Source organism: Symsagittifera roscoffensis, chromosome 10, assembly GCF_963678635.1.
Source record: "Symsagittifera roscoffensis chromosome 10, txSymRosc1.1, whole genome shotgun sequence".
Taxonomy (NCBI): Eukaryota; Metazoa; Xenacoelomorpha; order Acoela; family Convolutidae; genus Symsagittifera; species Symsagittifera roscoffensis.
The window spans coordinates 32,117,138-32,137,828 of record NC_087071.1 but is presented as its reverse complement, the minus strand read 5'-3'; the positions used below and the strand labels follow the sequence as shown (position 1 = coordinate 32,137,828).

The following is a 20,691-nucleotide window of genomic DNA, read 5'->3' as shown; positions in this document are numbered from 1 at the left end:
ACTAATATTAACTTGCAACTAATAATCTAGTGGTGCAACTACTATTGTAGCTAATATTAACTATACACTTACTATACTAATGCAATGACGGGGAAAAAACTTTTATCTTTACTTCTATCCACCCTGTGCAACCGGCCCTATCCAACCTGTGCACGTACCGTCGCATGACGGAAGGGCCCATTTTAATTTAAGTTCTAAATGATCTATCCACATAATACTTTACTCTTCCATATCTAGAAAATTCCGAAGATTTCGACTGGATAATGTGATGAAGGGACTCCTAGTCAAGTCAAGTCAAGTTTTTATGACCATTAGGCAGTGCCTCTTGTGGTCATTTCAAATGTTTTTTTCCTATCTCCGTTCGAATTCGTACATGTCAATTCCAATCGCTTTCCAATGTTTGTCCAGTTTCCACTTGAATTCGTCGATGGTCTTGCTTTGCACTGCTTCCTGTGGCAGATTGTTCCAGTCGAAAGGTGCTCTAATCGTGAAGAAATTTTTTCGCATTTCTAGATTTGCTTTACGTACTACTACTTTACATGCGTTACCTCTAGAATCCCTATCATTCCGCTCGAATAGTCCCGCAGTGGCATTCCTATCATACAAACCATAGCAGATTTTATACATTTCTATCATTGTCCCTCTTTTCCTTCTGTATTCCAGCGATGATAGATTCAGTTCTTTAAGGCGTTCGTAATAGGATAGATTTTTCATACCACTAACTAGACGCGTCGCTCTGGATCCTCGGTAACTATAATACTTTTGACCTTCTGATTATATTATGCAATGACTACTGAGTACTTTTTTTTTAAATGTCAATTAAAACGGACCCTTCCGTCATGCGACGGTATGTGAACAGATTGGATAGGGCCGTACCAACACTATATAAAAACAACGCCAAAATTTTATGACTAAATCAAGTCGATTTCAATGCTTCCAGAGCTTATTAAAGATCCTTCTAGAACCAAGATCCTTCCAGAGCCAAAATCCTTCTTCTGTACCTTCTGAGCTTGGCTGAGATTATGACATTCGACCAGAATAGCCTGAAATGCATGTCAGAAAAAAAAACGAATTATCTTCTGGAACAGTTCAGTGAGAGAATTTGATGCTTTAAACGATTAGTGGTGTTAATCATTGAATTGGACGAAAGCGGAGAGGTCAATTAGGAGTGTAACATTCGCCCGGAAATACATATCGCCGGAAATTAAAGCTAGGTTCTAAAACAACTGGCTAGCGTCTAAACACAGCTCTACATGCTTTTCACCGTCTCTGCCAAAGCCAGTTCTTTTGGTGTATTTCCTAACATTGGGTCCACAAAAACGTTACTGCTCTCCGGCTTCGACCATAACGCTCAAATTAACTTAATCATATGCAAAACAGTGAGCTCATGGCTGGGTCTCAGTGTCCCCAGACCACGAACACACTCCTAAAAACAGGGCAACTACTATTTATTATATTAATATTGTTTTTGCTCAGTAGATAAAAATCATCATCTCTGTGACATTCGACCAGAATGTGAAAAATGCAATTTCTGCAGAATTCGGAATTTTAGCAGTAAGCCTTCCGGATTGGTGGTTTTTAAGAACTAGGGGCGTTATTGGAACATTTAGCCAAACGGTGAAGGCTGGAATATTCTAGTATTTTAAAATTTCAAAAATTCGAATGATGACGTCACATTTCTGAGAAATGCTGAAACGGCCATTTTAACAAAAAAAACGAGAGAGAAAAAACAACAACAACATTAGTTGCGCTGACGAGAACAACTTGATCGAAATTGAAGAAGTCGAAATTGAAGAAAACGACAACGAATTACAGAGATCGTTCCGAGTTGCAACTATTGTGAACAACGGTGAAGCGTAAGAAACCAGCCTTCCGTGTTGTCGTGAAATCGAACTTAAGGAGCTTGATTCACCGGATTCAAGAATCCGGAAGGGTCTCGGGACGGAAAACTTTTATTGACTCATATGAACTTTTAGCATCCTGTCATGTCCTGACTTGAATTTAATTGATATTTGGATTAGTTTTGACAAGGATGAGGTGCTAAGAGTTGGGGGGAAAGGGTTGATCCATCTTCGATGGAGATGATGATTTTTATCTACTGAACAAAAACAATAGTAATATAATAAGTAGTAGCCCTGTTTTTAGGAGTGACCTCGTGGTCTGGGGATACTGAGACCCAGCCATGAGCTCACTATTTTTGCATGTAATTCAGTTAATTTGAGCGTTCTGGTCGAAGCCGGAGAACAGTAACGTTTTTGTCGACCCGATGTTAAAAAAGACCACCGGAAAGTACTGGCTTGGCAGAGACGGTGAAAAACATGCAAAGCTCTGTTTAGACGCTAGCCAGTCGTCTTAAGACTTAGTTTTGTTATCCGTCGATATGTATCTTCCGGGCGAATGTTACATGTATGTTTTTATGGCGCTCCTGGGTGTTATTCTTTTATAACATCATGACCGGCGGAACCGTTAACGAGCACTCCGCGCCGAGCGGATGCTCACATTAACGTCCTTAATAGGCCTAAGCCGCCGGGGCGGAAGGGTAGTTCGGAACGCGGAGGCCTTCCGGATTGCCGTGAATAGTTTTTTAACCTAGTTAAGACCGAAAATTCACGAACCAGGAAGGGTGGGGGGATCGGCCGTCTCCTCGTCCCCTGAGTGGTTGGTGACCAAAAACACTTAAAGATATAAGTAAAACCAAACAAAAAATAGTATAGTACCCAAGAAAAACAAAAATCAAAAAAAAAATAACCGAAAAAACCAAAAACAGTAAAAAAGTAAAAAATCAGTAGAAATCATCCCCCAGACAAGATGTGATTCAACCCCCCCCCCTTTGTTGTTGATAGATATATTGTTGTTACAGGCATTTATATCAGTCAGGATCGTTACGATCATTTTTGTGGCCCGTTTGTGAGGCTTGTACTGTAGGGTTATTTGAGCATTTAAGCACGTTAATGATAAATTGCGCTCAATCCGGAAGGGTCAGCTGATTTGCGCTCAATTCGGAAGGGTCCTGGGTGAAGACCGATCCGGCAAGCAGTACAAGGAGCAACAAGGAGGGGCTCAACGACAACAACAATCGACTGTTGGGTATCGTTAACAAGTTTTGTATCCCTTTTGGTACAAAAAGTAAGATAGTAATCTGTGGGGGGCTCGACAGTGCTGCACTGTAGTGACCCTTCACCGAACTGCGAATATCCGAGTTAAGCACCTTAATTCGGATAATAAACAAACCCGGAGGGGTATAGTATTACTAATATTATTACCTATATAGCCTATATTAATAGTCTTATATCGTTTTTCAGTGAAAAACAACGAAAACAGACCGGTTTTTAGGATCAAAATAGCGATATTTTGATCCCCCCACAAGTCGCGATTTTTGAGATATCGATATTTTTTCAAACGGAAAAAAGCGCTAAGTTAGTGTGTTACATCGTAACTGCACTACTGTAATAAGTAGAACCGGTTAACTTTAGTTCGGAAGTGGTTGGAACTAGTTTGGTACCAAAAACCAAATTTTCCCATTTTTTGATAGCAAGAAACACTATAAAATCAGAAATTTTTTTGAAGTCTTTGAGTTAGGACAGTAAAAATAGTTGTTCGGACAACGTCCACTAGTGAATCTACGAGTTTTAAAACCCGCTACCCGAAAGCCTTCCGGGTTGCAGAGAAATCGAACATAACGTGTTTGATTTGGTGGATTCATCAATCCGGAGGGGTCCAGGTAGCATAGTTTTTCGCAAATTTTTTCTACAAAAGCGTTTTAGATCGGGTCTTTTGCATTGAACTAGAAGAGTATAGGCCTTCTGAGCTCAGATCAATAATTTTTAGGTCGAAAGGACCAGATTTGCGGAAAAAGTTAGGCGGAACCTATAAGAGAGAAAATTTTTGAGTTTGGAAAAAAGACGTTTTGGTCAATAACTTTGGAACTACAGAGCATATCGAGTTGATCTTGGTACCAATAGATCAGAGATTAGCTGAGCTTACTAGTAGGAAAGAGAATTACTCGAAAAAGCGAGCGAGAAAATTTTTTGAGATTGTTTTTAGCAAATTACACAAATCCGGAGGGGTACACCCTTCACGTTTTATAAATTTTTCTGAAAAACCCTTATACCCCTACCAAAAGTTGATAGCGATTGAACTAAGTAATTTAGGACAGTTCTAGACAAAAGGGGAGGGCTGAAGGCACAAGACAACCATAATAGAGTCGAAATTAGGCAAGTGATAAGACCCTTCACCGTTAGTGTGAATTGTCAAATAAGTGCCTTAACTTCAATCCGGAGGGGTCTAGGAAAGGACCCTATACCCTTCCCAGTTAATTCAAACAGCATAAAAGCAACGCAGAACGTATCCGGAGGGGTATAAGCTGAAATTAAGAAAACTACGAAAAGCTACTTTGACAGAGCTAAGGGCTCCGAATCCGGAGGGGTCTACTTTCCACAAAACCGGAGGGGTCCGAATCCGGAGGGGTCTTATAGTTGCTAATTCGGAGGGGTCCAAATCCGGAGGGGTCTACTATTAACTAACTCGGAGGGGTCCCAATCCGGAGGGGTCTATATTCTGACAGTCCGGAAGGGTCCTATTTGTGCCAATCCGGAGTGGTATTATTTTATTAAGGACTTAGGTAAACGAAAGAAAGACTAAAAAGCGAGAGGTATTAGGTTATTAATACACAGGCTAGGTATCAGTGACTGCACTGGTAACTTGCCTTTCAAAAAGAACCAGACTAATACAAAACAGGTCCGAACTCGGATATTCGCGACACTAAGTCTAAATTAAAAAGAGCGTGACTCATTGGTGTGGATTGAAACATAATACGTTTTTGGGAAAAGTGACTGCCCTGAGGATTTTAGTAAGTCTAGCTCGGGCAGTCCGAAGGCAGATAGGTAAAACAGTACTCGGTGGGTGCAATAGACGCCCACTTGAGAAAATTACTGCCTTCAAAGTTTTGTCTGTTTGGTGCAGCACCAAGCAGGGAAAGCTTTTTCTTTAAAAGACAGGTTCGACTATTGTACTGGGACCGAGTAAGAGTACAAGACACATACGTTTTTTTATATATATATTCATATTGTGTCAATATACATTTTTGTTTTTGATTTTAAATCAACGTAAACTGTGCTTGATTGGGTAGTGAATACACTATCTTTTAAATTGACTGATAACATCATATTGTGCTGGTTTCCAGATCTTTGGACCGATAATCGGTTAGTGTGAATAAATTTTATACAAACTGTACTCTGACAACATATAGGGATTCGTGGTCACTATTTAATAGAATATGGTGAAATTTATTGTGTTGTGTCATTATTATAGTTAATAAAACTATAAGGTCTCTAGCAATTGAGTCAAGAGTAGGCATAGGAAAGTGACAAATAGAGAATGAGTTTAGACAAGTCAAGGATACCAAAACGAGGTAATAGCTCTAGGAAATTCATACCTGAAAAGCAAAGAAAAACGATGACCGATCCTTTTGTGGATTGGATCAAGCGATCCCGGTCTGACAAAAGGGGGACGGTTTCAGGCATAATGGTTGAAACGAGAAGTCAGAAGACCTCAGAAGAGCGAAGAGAACTATTAGAAGTGGAGGTCAATACGGACCATACCATGAACGACAACCAGGGAGTAAATGGACTGGAAGGGAGAGGCAGAAGGCTGGCGAGTGAATCTACTCCGGTAGAACAAGGCCACGATTTTGCCACTTCCACCGGGACATTGGATCGGGAAGAGATGTCGGAACTGTCCGACATCTCAACTGAAGTAGCGACAACTAGAAGATCTCCGACAGACAACACTATGATGGCAAGCGGAACTGGGAAGCAAACAACGTCGTCATCGTTCTCAGAAAGAATGAAGAACACCTTAGGAAACTTCTTTCCATTCAGCATGGGAGGAGGAGCAGGAAACGACGGTGAGTCCCAGGAGGATGGGGAAGATGAAGAAGAGCAAGGGGACTTTGGATCTCAAGTCAGCCTCAATAGTTCGATCCAGGAGAGTGAGGCACACGTCGGAAGAGAGACTGGAACCATGGACAAAATTGGTGTAGTGACAACGATAAGCAAGGAGGCAAACACACCGGGCCAGTCAAAGGACTTCGCGATTAGGACAAGTTCAGAGCCACAACCTGAAGAGAGTAGATCCAGAGGGCTCGGCAATGCGTTAATGGATCCTGAAATAAATAATGAAAAGACATTGAAGCAGAGAGTCAAGGCCCGGACCTCGACAAGCACGAAGTTACCTGGGACCGACAGGGTTACACCGCCACTAGTGACGCCACTCGTGGATAACGGGGCAGCACTAGAGGAAGCCTTAAACAACATAGTGGGCAGTTTAGGAGAACAAAATGAACAGATGTCGATACGGATGAGTGAACTAGAAAGAGCAGTTCACATTGAAAGAGAAAGTCTGCGGGAAGAAATAAACCGCAACAGACAAGAAGTTGGCAGAAGCGAAAAACGCTTGAAAGAAAGAACGGACGAACATATGATGAGGAACTTGTCGCGAATGACAAGAGAGGCGGAACAGAGGGAGTTACGCTTAAGAGCCGACATGGAGAAATTAAGAATTCAGCAAGAGCAGTCTCTTGGGTCTCTTGACACAAAGATAGACGCGATGATGGAGAGGCGAACTCAGGCTATCATGGATAGGTTGGACGGGCTACTAAGCAGCAAGAGTGGACCAAAAGAAGGAGAGCCGAACTCGGGAGGTCCCAGCAGGGAACCGAGGGTGAACTTCAATGAACATCAAAGGAGGAAGACGAGGATCCACTAGAGGCAGGGGCAGTTCATCAGGCTATGCCACAAGGGGTAATACAGCATGGGGCCCGAACAGTAGAGCAAGTTCAACGGGGAACAGACAAACCTCGAACGAACGACCAACGCAAAGCACACATGCGACTGGGAAAAGCGATTCTGGCAACATGGGGCATACAAGCCCGAGGAGGAGTCATATGGGCCAAGCGGGAAACGCTCATGGTGATTCGGATTGCAGGGATGCACCGCACACAGAGCCTTCGATAAGGTGTGAGGACACTCAAGCGGGACACTCAAGGGATGCTACGGCAATGGCCACAGCATTTGAACCCCTGAACAGGTCTTTAGAGACATTCCTGACGAGGTTATCAAGAACCAATGAACGCAGTGAGAAGTCCAGAAGAGTCTTTAAGAAACCAAGATGCTACGAAGACGAATCTGATGGCTGTATTGATACCTGGATAGAGGTAATGAAGCTGCATTTCGAGGAAGAGGACTTGTCGGAGAGACAGGAATGCAGCGCGCTCACCAGCAACTTAGAAGGGACAGCCCTGAACTGTGTCATGGCCAAGAAACAGTATCAACGTGACACTGCTGAGAAAATCTTCGAAATCTTGTTAAACCGTTTCGGATCAGGGGTGCAGGGGCACCAGGCGATGATGCGCTTCGAGAAACGGAGGCAACGAGAAGATGAAACAATAGACAAGTTTCTCGATGATTTGGAAATGCTGAGAAGACGCAGCCAACCGGATGAGTCAAACCGAAGGATGAACCTGGCCGTAGCCTCAAAATTCATCGATGGTGTGAAAAATGATGAACTTCGTACGATGCTAGCAACGCATTACACACCACTATCAACTAATGCGCCAACACCGGAGGAGTTGAGGCTCAAATCAAAAGAGTATCTTTTGTTGAAACCTCCTTCGAGATCTGGATATTACAAGAACAATTATGGAAATTTTAACAACGGACCAGCAAACCAAGGGAACAATTGGTACAAACCGAGGGATGATATGGACAAGAGACGTTCGTGTGCTAATTGCAGTTCAACAGACCATCATGTGTCAGCATGCCCAACTTACAAACAAGGCATGAAAGCAATAGGCTTTAGCCTCGAGGACGAAGATGAAGCAGAGTTGGACCATGAGGATTTCATGAGAGGAGTAATTGCGAAGTTCGGCCCGAGGTGCTTCTTTTGCAACTTGGAAGGTCATTTTATATCAGATTGTCCGCAATTCTGGGATGCAGTGGCAGACATCAAGCATCCAAGACATGAAGAAGCTTTGTCAGGAGTGAAATCCAGCAAGGCTCGACTTTTGAGTGAAGCGGAGGCACGCAGAAAGGATAAACCTCAAGAGCTGGTGGCAAAGAAGATGCAAGCGGTAACAGAGGAAGCACGTGAACCGGAACCAGCAACTGCGGCCGATGACTTCAAAATCGATTATAGGGCAGCTGCGAGGGATGCTATAAATAGAGTACAGCAGGAACTAGTGACGAAAGAGATTGAACAAAAGGTGAAACTCGAGCTGGAGAATGAAAAATTACAGGAGCAACTGAACGCCTTCGAAGCAACGGAAGTTGAAGAGGCAAAAGCACCAAGCAGCTTGAGCATGAAACTTAATGTTATCTCTGGTCAGAGGTTCGGTATGGCACCGCAAGGAAGTAAAATACAGTCGATAATCTCGGTGGCAGGGCATCAGGTAATCAGAAATCTGAGTGAACCGTCTGAGTTCACTTTGATGCATTTGGACACATATGCAGACTATCTGAGGCAGATGGAGCCACGCACCGAGTCGAGGGCTGTGAGGGCACTACTAACGACGGGTGGCCCTTGCATGAAGAAACTTCATGGACGCTACCTAGAAGTCTATGGGCCGTATCAAGTGATGCTGAACGTGGATGGGATCAGCATCTACACCAGGACTTATGTAACAACAGATGATGACCAAATAGGGCAGATCTATTTGGGAGAAGAGGAACTCAAAGTCCGCAGGATAGGCCATGACGCCATGATGGAACAAGACGCGGTACACATTGGATATGAAGCAGATGTGACAGCACACCTGCTCGACACCAACGGAACAAAAATCGGAGTCACAGGGCTTCTGGACACAGGAGCGGTAGTGAGTGGGATGCCGATAAAAACTTGGGAAAGAATGGGCTTCACGCGGGAAGATCTGATTCCAACGAATCTCCGACTGGCTGCAGCCAATCGAGGAGCTATCTACGTAGCCGGAAGAACACCAATAACGGTCCTCCACATGGGAGGACGGGATCTTTGGATGAGCTTCCTGGTGGTAGAGAATCTGGACGATGAGGACCAATTCATCTTGGGCAGAGATTTTGTCAGGAATTTTGACGTGATGATTGATTTGAACAACGGTCTGATACGGATTAGAAACCCGGACCGAAAGTATGTTAAGAGACCAATTAATAGGATAATAACAGACGAAAATAAAGTACCAGTTTTTTTGGATAGAAAAGTAAAATTACAACCAGGACAAGCTGTAGTAGCAATTTTTAGAATGAGAAATCTAAATTCGTTGAGTGATAGTAAACAGGTTTGCTTAGTACCGAATCCAAATAGTCAGAGTTTGGTGATTTTAGGCCGGAGCTTCTCGGTAACGCGAAACGGACTGTGTGTCAGTGTGTTGTTGAACACACTGGACACCACGGTTTCAATCCAGCGTGGAAAGAAGCTTGGCTACGCCTTGCCGATGAGGACCGACTATGAGGAGACAGAAAACTTGAAGAAATATAGTGTGAAAGACTGTTCTTATCATGCAAATAAAGATAAAATCTTAAAGAGAATTAATGAATTAAAATCTATTCATAAATTGTTTTCAATGAAGTCCGAAACGGACGACGGCTTATCAAGCTGCTCGAATTTTCCGGAACGCCCCTCGTCATATGAACTAGATTCTGACAAACCGGTTTTGCCAGAGATAGAACATTTAAAAGGAAAAATAGGTGAGGGAGATTTCGAAAAATTGCGGGACCTCCTAAATCGGAACGCCGAAGTATTTTCAAAACATAAGGCGGACATCGGTTGCTGTAATTTCGTCGAACACGAAATCGAACTAGAAGAGGGCGCCGTTCCCCATAGGGAAGGCGCAAGGCGAATGACGCCACATAAATCGGAAGCGTGCCGAGCGGAAATAGAAATGTTGCTTGAATACGACATGATAGAACCCTCGAAATCGCCGTGGGCTTGCGGGGTAGTCATGGCGAAAAAGAAAGGGGGGCAGCTTAGATTTTGTTGCGACTTTCGTTACTTGAACGCGGTAACGATTCAAGATGCGTACCCGATACCGCGAATAGACGAGAGCCTATCTAAACTTGGTGATGCCAAGTTCTTCACCACATTGGACTTAGGCTCTGCCTTCTGGCAGGTTCCTTTGCGGAAAAAGGATAGGGAAAAAACCGGTTTCGCGTGCGAATTGGGGTTGTACCAGTGGAAGAGGATGCCCTTGGGCTTCGGCTTGTGCAATGCAACAGCAACTTTTCAAAGGCTGATGGCTCAGGCTTTGACAGGAGTGACCAAAAAGTACGGGAATCTCTTGATGTGCTACGTGGATGATGTAGTCATTGCGACACCGACCCTGGAGGATCACATTGATCGGCTCGATGAGGTCTTCAGATGTATGAAAAGAGCAGGCTTGAAATGCAAACCATCGAAATGTGAAATCCTTAGGGATTCGATCAAATACCTGGGAAGAATGGTGGACAGGCATGGTGTGAGGCCAGATCCAGAAGCAGTAGAGGCTGTGCTGACATGGAAGGTTCCGAGGACGGACACACAGCTAATGAGCTTCCTGGGGTTTGCCAATTACTACCGTGAATTCATTAAAGGATATGCGGACAAGGTGTATCCGATGCAGAAGCTGATGCGCAACAAAGGGAAGAAGTTCGAATGGAACGATGAGGCACAAGTTGCTTTCGAGAACATAAAGCGGGAACTGTGCGAAGCGCCAGTGCTGGGCATGCCTACAGAAAAGGGCATGTATGTTCTTGACACAGACGCATCGGTGGTGGCCATCTCAGGAATATTGCATCAAGAGCAAGAATGGAACGGAAGAACAGTTCTCCGTCCCATTGCATACGGCAGCAAAGTCTTGAGTGACACAGAGATGAAATATGGCGCACCAAAAGCAGAAATGTTTGCAGTAGTCACCTTCGTGGAGAAGTACCGTGCATACTTGGGGAGCGCTCCCTTCAAGTTACGCGTGGACAACAGAGCGTTATCCTGGTTGAAGACCTACTCGATGGATCAGAGTTATATTGGTAGATGGATAGTAAGACTGGATGGCTACCACATGATAATCGAACATAGGATGCGTGATAAACACCAGAATGCTGACAGCCTCAGCAAGAAAACTGAGTTCTATGAAAGATTGGAGCAGAAGCAGGCCAATCAGGCGGAAATAAAGGAGGGATTCTCGTTTCTGGACAAAGAAACTTATGAAGCGCTTCCCTTAACGAGATGGTTGGATAAATCAGGACATCCAATTCCAGGGCACCCTGAGCTACCTGTAGAGAAAGCAGCCGAGTTAAAGATCTTGTCCAAGGAGGACCCGGTCCCCTTGGATTTGTTGCTGCGCTCGAACCTGGTCCAGCAAGAACTCTCTCGCATGAATATAAATAGCCTCTCATTATTGGATAAAACGGTGCAAGTCACACCACAAGTAATGCGGATGCTGGGTGGATTGTTAGAAAGAGAAGTGACCAGAGATGACCCCGAGTGGACAGCAGCAATGGCATCGCTAACAGTCAGTGAGAAGGTGAAGATCATGCCGTCCAGATGACAGCACGAAGAGAACGAAAGGGATTGTAGGACAATAGTTCAGCAACTAGTATCCTCAATACCCCAGGAGATTTTAACCAGTACTTATTACGGACAGAAAGGATAGGAGAGCGGCAAGCAAAAGAAAACTGTCACCTTTGTAGACCGGGATAAAGAGGGTGAAGTTGTAGAAAAAAATCGGCTGCAAGACTATTTGTCCGGGGAGAAGGATAAGGAGAAAAACCAGCGATCACAAGATCAACACCCGGGACAAGTGAATTCGTCCGGGGAGTCCGAGATAGACGAGAAAATTCCTGTTGAGAAACAGGACCTAGAGATCAAGGTTTTGTCCGGGGAGTTCAGATGGATGCGAAGGAAATACAGACATGATCTGGAGGAGCGTGCAGTCTCCAGCACAACACCTTCGACGGATGATGATTCCCGAAACTCAGGAATGGATACCTATTCCGACAGGAATTGGACCTCGGGATCAGAACTGTCAGAACTAGCGATACACACGCTACTAGTGGAAACTCGGGCAAGGGACCTGGACAGAGAAGTGTACCAGGATCCTGACAGTGATCGCTACCTAATACCAAGCGAAAGTGTCTTTGACAACGCAGCGGATGACTTGGAGACAATAGCGGTATCGAAACGCTCGATAAGCTTATTGCCACAGAAAGAGGCAGTCAGGACTGATCATCAACCGTTTCAGCAAGAAACACAACCGTTGGCGAAGATTTGGTGCGTTAAGATGGAAGAAGACACACATAAGCCCAACGAGCTGAATAGTCAGATAAGAGTCATGAAGACGTACTTGAAGGCGAGATACAGACTCTCGGACCTTCTAAGGGCGCAGAGAAATGATCGCATGACAAGCAACCTAAAAAGGTGGATAGAAAACGGTGCACCTGACAAAGGTGACCTGGAAGAAGACAGCTATAGGATCCTGAGACAATACTTCATGCAAAAGGAAGGGAGGTTAAATTTGAACAAGGACGGGATTGTGGCTTGCAAAAGAAGGGAGGAAGACAGAGTCCTATACAAGTATAACGCGATAGTGTTACCGCAACTCTATCAGACAGAATTATTATTCAGGTCACATGATCAAATGGGCCATCAGGGGATCGACAAAGTATATCAGAGGATCCTGAAGCGCTTTGAGTGGCCTGGGATGAAAAAGCCATGCGAGAAATGGGTGACAGCATGTCTGTCATGCCAACAGGTCAAGGATCCTAGGAAGTTGCGGTTTCCTTTACAATCGATTGAGTCGTCTGAATTCAACGAGGTGGTGCAGATAGATCACCAGAAGATATGCATGACAGACAGCGGTTACAACCAAGTCTTGGTCATGATAGATCACTTCACGAAGTATGCAGAGGCCGTGCCCTGCATAACTGCCTCGGCGGAAGAGACATGCGACCACCTGATCAATACGTGGATAGCAAGACATGGTTGTCCAATGAGGTTTCAATCGGACAATGGAACGGCTTTCGTAGGCGAGCTTACGAAAGAGCTTATGAGACGGTCACAAGTCGCTCAGGCTCACTCCACGACATACCACCCTCAAACGAATGGCCTAGTGGAAAGACAGAATAGGACGTTAGTGTCGATGCTGAGGGTATATTGTTCCAGGTACATGACCGATTGGGACAGATACCTTCCACAGGTGATGGGAGCTTATAATAGCACGCAACACTCCACCACTGGAGTCAGTCCACACATGATGCTGACGGGACACGAGAAGTCTTTACCCTTGACATTCTTCTACCCAGTGTATGAGGGAAAGAAAACATCTCCACAGGTTTACGTAAGGGATGTGATCAGACGTCAACAGGAGTTGAACGATCTGTGCAGACGAAATACTCAGCAAGCACAGGCAAGGCAAAGGAAAAGATTCGACAAGAAAGCAGCTGGCGCAAAAGCTTACTCGGTGGGAGACTATGTATGGGTATTTCAGAACGTTATACCACCGAAAGGGACAAAGAAACTTCTAAAGAAATGGAGGGGACCCTTCATGATTACGGAGGTGCACCAGGAGGGACGCTTTTATAGACTGAGTACTGGCCGAGCCGCCCACTACGAGAACATCAAGCCACACAATCCATCGACAGAAGACTGGTGTATACCTGCAGACATGGAGGAAGGGGATTATCTAATGATGGATCCTGCTTGTGAGGTCAATGAAAAAGGCACCAGGGAGAAGAACGATGGAAACGAAGTCGTAGAGGAAGGTACGGATACACCATTGGACCTGGATCCAAACGAACAGATCGAAGCGGACGATGAAACCTTACCCTACGCAGAGGAAGATTGGCAGGATCCCGAACAGACAGAGGTTCCCAAGAACTTCGAACCGGACCTTCCGTTCACGATGCAGACTCGTCAGAAGGACGGGACGAGACCAAGAAAGAAATACAATCCTTACGGTGACGACTTTGTAGTGGATAGGATAGATCTAAAGAAAATAGTTGAGGAAGTAGTGGGTTTAGAAGAAATAACTGTGTCACAAGACATTGACATAGTCGATGATCACAACGATGAGTGGGTTGACGACTGGTCGAAACCCGAGGTAGAATTCGACGATGAGCAACAGCAGTCAAATGAACAAGACCTGACGAACCTGCGTGTCTTAGAATGGCTGAACGATATGACGTCAGACCCTAAAAAGACCAGCGTTACGATTCAAGACGTAGATCGTGAAAGCGCGAAATACATTAAGACCGAACGAGATGATCCTTCCTGGGCTGCCCAGGAAGGACAACTTCTCATTCCAGCTTCTAACCTTGACTTGATATCCGGTATGCGATCGACGGGGACGCCGATGGATATTTTTGTCCGGGGAGTGGGGGTAGGACTTACCCACACTGAAAACCTGATAATAAAAAAATTGAGAATAGCAAGAGAAACAGGAGAGTTAGAAGCAGAAACAGGCGAAGAACCTAAAAAACCTGACATAGGCAGGGTAGTTGAGTCATATTTTAACTTACCAAATGAATATTCAAGTAACATAGTGCTAACAGATAGTGACTTCATACTCACAAACAGAACATGTGCGATAGCAATCACCGCAGACATGAGTTTTAGGACGGCGCTAGCGGCAGATTATAAGAGAGAATACAAAAACGTGGAATTCCTTTGGAAGCAAAGACCAGGGATAGGGGGCATAGCAGCCTTACCTCCGGCGGTGTCGCAGATACCGGGAAAGTACTTATGCTTCTTGGTAACGAGGGCGACAGAGAAGCAGCACGTGGACCCAGAAAACCTAGTCTTGTCTTTGACGAGGCTGTGGGACTTCCTTGTGGAAATGGACGTGAAGGAGCTCTCGCTTCCAGTGTACGATCCAAACAGAGGAAGACTGCATCCTCGGGAATTGTACGCGCTTGTACACGTGATATTCTCTGATACAAACATACAAGTATATCTACACAAGAAATATTACTTAAGTATAGGCTGAGTGATGAGCGAGAGGGTGTTAGGCCAAAGACCAAGTTGCAGGTAATATGTGATATGTGTGTTATGTTATGTTAAGTTATGTGTTAGGTTATTAGGATCATGGGTAAGTAGGCGTTAGTGACCATGAACAACTAAATGACGATCTTGGAAATAGATCCAAAGTTTGGACTGTCCAATCTTAGGTCGAATTCCAAAATTTTAGAAACCAATTGATTTTAATAAATTTTAGGATAAATATCTTTTTATCTAAACTGTTTTAAGCAAATTTTAACGATATATGTTAAGGTGAAACTGACAAGTGTGACATTCGTGATTCCTTTTCTAGATCCTGATTGATCATTTAAATTACTCACTTGAGTCAAAGAATCGACTCAAACTTGAAAAGAATAGAATGGACAACTTCAACCTGGATGAATTGATGGACCTGGCGGAGGCATATGTAGGACCGATGGTAGATGCGATCTATCGTCGGCTGATCGAACGAGACTTCGCTCTGGAGGACCCAGAGGTGGTCATGTTGCTGACCGCCCTGATCAACATCTTGGGGCACGACAACCGTGGGGACCGCCCCACGGAAGTCCTGTTGATGGCAGCATACGGAGAAAGAGGAGTACTAGACCGCCCGAACATGAGAGTGATGAGGTGGAGAAACGGGGCTCTCTCAGGGAGTGACTTGGCGAATGAACCTGGATTGGGAAGTTCTAGGGCTTACCAACCAGGTGAGATGCCAATGCCCTCTAAGCCTAAACCTGGGCTGACGAGAATGCATCGGGAGATGAACAGCGAGGCGACCTCGTCTGGTTCACCACTGAGAGCAGCTGTGCCACCAAAAAGGGCGAAAGTAACACAGAAGGTTCAGACGACCCAAACCATACAAGATCTGGACGAGATGAACGATCAGTTGAGAAGTACGAAGAAGGAGCTGGACGAGATGACCAGAAGCATGCTCCAGATGGAGGAAGATCGGGACATGTGGAGAAAGTTGTTTGAAGACTGCAACAAAAAGCAGGGTCAAGAGATTGAGCGCTTAAGGCAGGAATACAAAGAGCAATCGGAGCAGGTGGCGTTGACAACGGCCGTGGAGAAAGTGATACCTGCAAGGGATATTCCTCGTGGGAAGTCCCCGATGGAGCTCTTGACGCCTCGAGAAATGAGTCAAACAACGGAGACACGGCTTCCAGCAGAGACGAACCGAGTAACAATCCCGGATCCTAGTGACACCTTGGGTGATCCCGTCGTAGAACAGACAGTGAGAAAACTGATAGAGACAGCTGGACGATTGGTCGCTAACAAGAATGCACCAGGTTCCGGGGTGACTGCACCCTATGGAACGATTGACGATACGGGCAGAGTACAACTCTCCCAGACAGTAATCAGACAAGGGATGAGTAACGTGACACCACTCATGGGGAACTCGAGAATCCCAGAGAGGAAAGTAAGGAAGATGCCAGCGAAGAAAGTGTCTCGTGTAATAGACGTGCAGAAGAATAATCAATTGAAGTATAATTTCACGGGAGTTCCGGAGACAGATCCGAGGGCCTGCTTCAATCGAGCTACCTGGAGCCCGGCTGTGAACCTGCAGCAACCACCACTCGGGACATCTCACCTGATATTGGGAGACAGCTTAGTCAGAGTGCTGTCGAATTTGAGGACCTCGTGGGTCACCACGGTGATGGCCTTTGGAGGTGCGACGATAGCCCAATTATATCGGATGGTGGAACTGATGAATCCAGGGAAGATTCCCAATGTGATGATCTTAGTTGGGACGAATGATATCTCCAGAGGATTAGACGAGCAGGAAGCACTGTGGGAGTCAATGATGGCGTGTTTGTTCACTACCCTCTGGCAAAAGTTCAGTTGCGCGGTACTGACCGTTTGCACTGTGCCAATGAATACGAGAAGCCTGACAGCATCAGGAAGGAGGCACAACGAGGGAGTCATGAGATGGAACAACATCTTGAGGAACCTAGCAAATCGAAATGCCGGAAGGATGATCCTCATGGACATTGAGCATGAGTTGAGAGCCATGGATCAGGCCAGACTGACCACGGATGGCATCCACTTCGACAGTATCGAAGGACAAGCTTGGTTGAATCGAGTCTTCCAAGAACGATTGGAGGAGCTGGAAGCAGAACTCTTTGACACAGGAGTGCTGAAGGAAGGGGGAACGGTGAGTGATGCGGTAATTACCACCTTTGTGCCTCCTAACCTGGAAACACGCCTGGGTACGGTCCCAGCCGTCACAAATTACCGGCAACAAAGCTCCAGTGAACCAGGTCGAAGAACAGACGTACAGCATGATAGAAATGGAGAACCTGAGGCCACTTAAGGCTGAACTGCCTGCAGTATGGTCAGATATCTCAAACGCGATGAGAGGGTTCAAGGACCACGCGCTACACATGTTAGTGTTGGACGAAGTGCTGGGGTTGGAACTGTCCAACTTCAGTCGGCAACTCAAACTGAAACCAGGAATAGATGACGACCATCGAGTGATCACGGCAATGTCCAACGACTCGTGGTTCCGAGCAATGGAAGTGGCGAGTGAAGACACGAGAAGAAAGAATTCACTGGAGACGAGAGCTCATCTGGAAGCGATGGTGCTGAGAACCAAGCCGGAAGCAAACCAGTGGCTACACCTGAATCCTAGAGTAGCGGCATTGGGTGCAGATGCTTTTCAGCAAGGCCCAGTAATGATCACTAAGATACACGCCTACTTGTTGAAGGAGGTGAACCTGGCGGAAAATGCCGGAGAAAAGTCAGCTGAGTTCGTGAACAGAATGTGTCAGATTACTCTGGAAACCTTCTGGACCCAGGAAGTGAAGGGACAGGAGGGATTTGAAAGGACAGACAGCATGCTAGAAGGGTTGGGAGCCGGATGGACCGCGTCCTTCTTGGCAAAAGTTTACCCGAAAGTCTCGCACTATTTGATAAAGGAATTCCTCCAAGCAGTAGTGAAAGTATCGATAGTGGAATTAATAGCCTTGTTCGTGACGTTCGGAGCGGAGAGTTTCGTAAAAGGACCGGCGATACTGCTTACGGATGGAATACAGAACCTGCGACTAGATGGACTTCTTACATTGATCGCAATAACCCACGGAAACTTGGGAGGACTGATGAAACTGGCACGTTGTCCAAAGCAGATGAAAGAGAGAGTGAGGAATCTGGATATGAAGAAATCCACGGACTCGTGGAACAAAATAAGAGACCTGAGACACACTCTTATCCAGTATCTCTTGCAGCAAAATCGCTTTGGAACCGGAGAAGACGAGACAATTGATAGAGAGGAAGATGTTAGACGACATGTTGGAGGCATGCCGCTATTAACAGATCTGAGCTTGGCTATGAGGACCGATCCCTTGGCGCTGATCAGAGGAGTCACGGAGTTCGTGACAGTGATCTATGGACCAGCAGTCACCTTTGCGTTCCCTGACGTTAAAGTGGAAGCATATAGGAGGTTGGTGCTGCACCTGAACCTCATATCGGCAGTGGATGGTAGTACACTGAACTGGTGTGAGCAGCACACACTGCGGGAGCTCATGAGTGAAGATCTGTTGTTTGCGAAAATATCGGAGCCGGAGATGACAGTCATCAATTTTGACGATCACTTCTGTGACCGCATGGGAGAAGTAGAAAGAGGACACATCGAGGTGTTTCCAAAGCTTTGGAATCTGAGACCCTATGACAAAACGAATGGTGAAATAACCAGAGTGCCTCGTCTCACTGCAGCATACCACAAGGTGAGAGAAGAAACGAAGGACTGGGGCGATTACAAGAAGCTACCGGAGGCAATCCCTGAATTCCCTATAATAAGAAGGATGTTGCTCGGAGCAGTCTCCGTAGTACAAACTCCTAGGTTGAGAGCATTCGAGACCAATGAAAGGAGAGTAGGGAATTTCGCGGGAACGATGGATCCATACTTCGTAGGGAGAAATGCCGCCGTGTTACAGTACACACGATTTGCATACACGGACCAAGCGACGAGAAGGCGAATAAGCAACGCCGCTACTCCCAAGCCTGGAAGATTTGATGAGAAATGGAAGGAACTAGGCTTAACTCCGATGAGAATGAGAGGCAGGACAGAATTGCCTGAAGCCTCATTAATCCTGACCAGTGTGAAAAAGGAGATGAGAGTGGGAGGAATATTGCAGACGAGAACCTTCCTAGCACCCTTCGGTTGCGAAGAAATCAAAGTGGTCCATGGAGAAGAGGAAGATAAATCAGCCGGTACATTGCTCATACCGAGATTCCAGGAAGAAGCTGACAATGACGGACAAGGACCATCGAGCTCGAACAAGGATAAGTCAGAAGGAGATGACGGACAGGGTGGAAGCCGTCAGACGGAAGAACCCATGCAACAAGGTCAAGCTGGTGGGGAAGACGACAGGGCATCGACAGGAGGAACATCCAGCCTGGATTTCAATATCTTCAGTGATCTTGAGAATAATGCAGACACGTTGGAAACGACTGAGCCAGCGGATGAAGGCATCTCGACACTGGAACCTCCGTCAGCCTTTGAGGAAATGAAACGGAATTTGCCGGAGATTTAACGACCAGAGAATCCTCATGGAATCACCTAGGAGGAGAAGAATAGAGGCCTCAGCCAGAGTACCTTTCTTGGGAACGCTGCCCGAAGAAGAATGGGAAGTACATCACCGAGACCACGAGAGTAGGACGGGATGTAAGCTGGACAGAGTGGCGTTTATGGAAGAAGTCTGGACCGTGATTCAGAGCTATGGGACCCAGTCCATCCTCAAAACAGGTCTCAATCAACCCTTGATGAGAGAAGTACTTGACAAGCTTGATGAGTGTGAAGGGAGACTGAGTGAGTTGTTGATCGACTCAGCCACTGATGAGAGTGAAGCGAATTCTCCCATCAAGATGACACCGCAGGACGATGAAGGAGAGGTGGTGTATCTGTCAAGAACCAGGAGAGGGACGATGCGATCGAAAATGGTGATTGATAAAATCAATGCGATGAAAATGAAGTTAGGCAGCAGAGTGATGCCGAGGAGAATTGGAAAGACAAAAGTGGATTCAGAAATATCGATGAAAGCTGGTAACTCAGCGAAAAGGAAGCGAGTCGAAGAAGTCATGGATTTGGGGCAAGGTGATTATCAATTGTCTGGCACAGATAGAATATTAACTGATATAGCGATGGTGCCACCCATTCTCATGGCAGGGATAAAGTCAACCGGTTATAAATTCAAAAGGAGTGACCGCACTCTGACTGGAGCGACTTTAGAAATGGAAATACTCAGTCAATGTGGAGAGAGTAAAATGAGGGACTTCAAACCATCTCCCATGAATCATGGAAAGGGAAGTGTTGCAGGACAACTAACACCAGTGGAATACAACAGACTAACAGTGTCTGAGACAGTGTCGATAGATGAACCCACCGGTAGATACATGGAGATGTTGGAATACCGAAACTCGGCTAGAGGGTATGTAATGGCCCTGGAAGAAGAAAAAGCCATGGAGGGCTATCTGGAAACAATGTTGCAAGGCACCACCCTCAAGCAGAAGGCGTATGGAACTTTGGCGTCGTCTGACATACAGGCGGAGACGATCGAGCAACTAGTGAGCCATCCATGGAAAGCAGTAGTATTGAGGTATTTCGAAGAAGAAATGAGGACTACGCCAAGAATACATGCTCTCGTGGCAGTGCCTTACGTAAGGACAGAGTTACAACTCAGGTTCGCCTGGTGC

At 45.7% G+C, this 20,691-nt stretch overlaps 1 protein-coding gene across 1 annotated transcript in view; it reads right to left on the bottom strand.

Moving 5' to 3' along the window:
- The window catches only part of LOC134855658 (uncharacterized), a 323,097-nt gene that overhangs the window by 26,972 nt on the left and 275,434 nt on the right, over positions 1–20,691 (bottom strand). The window lies entirely within an intron of this gene.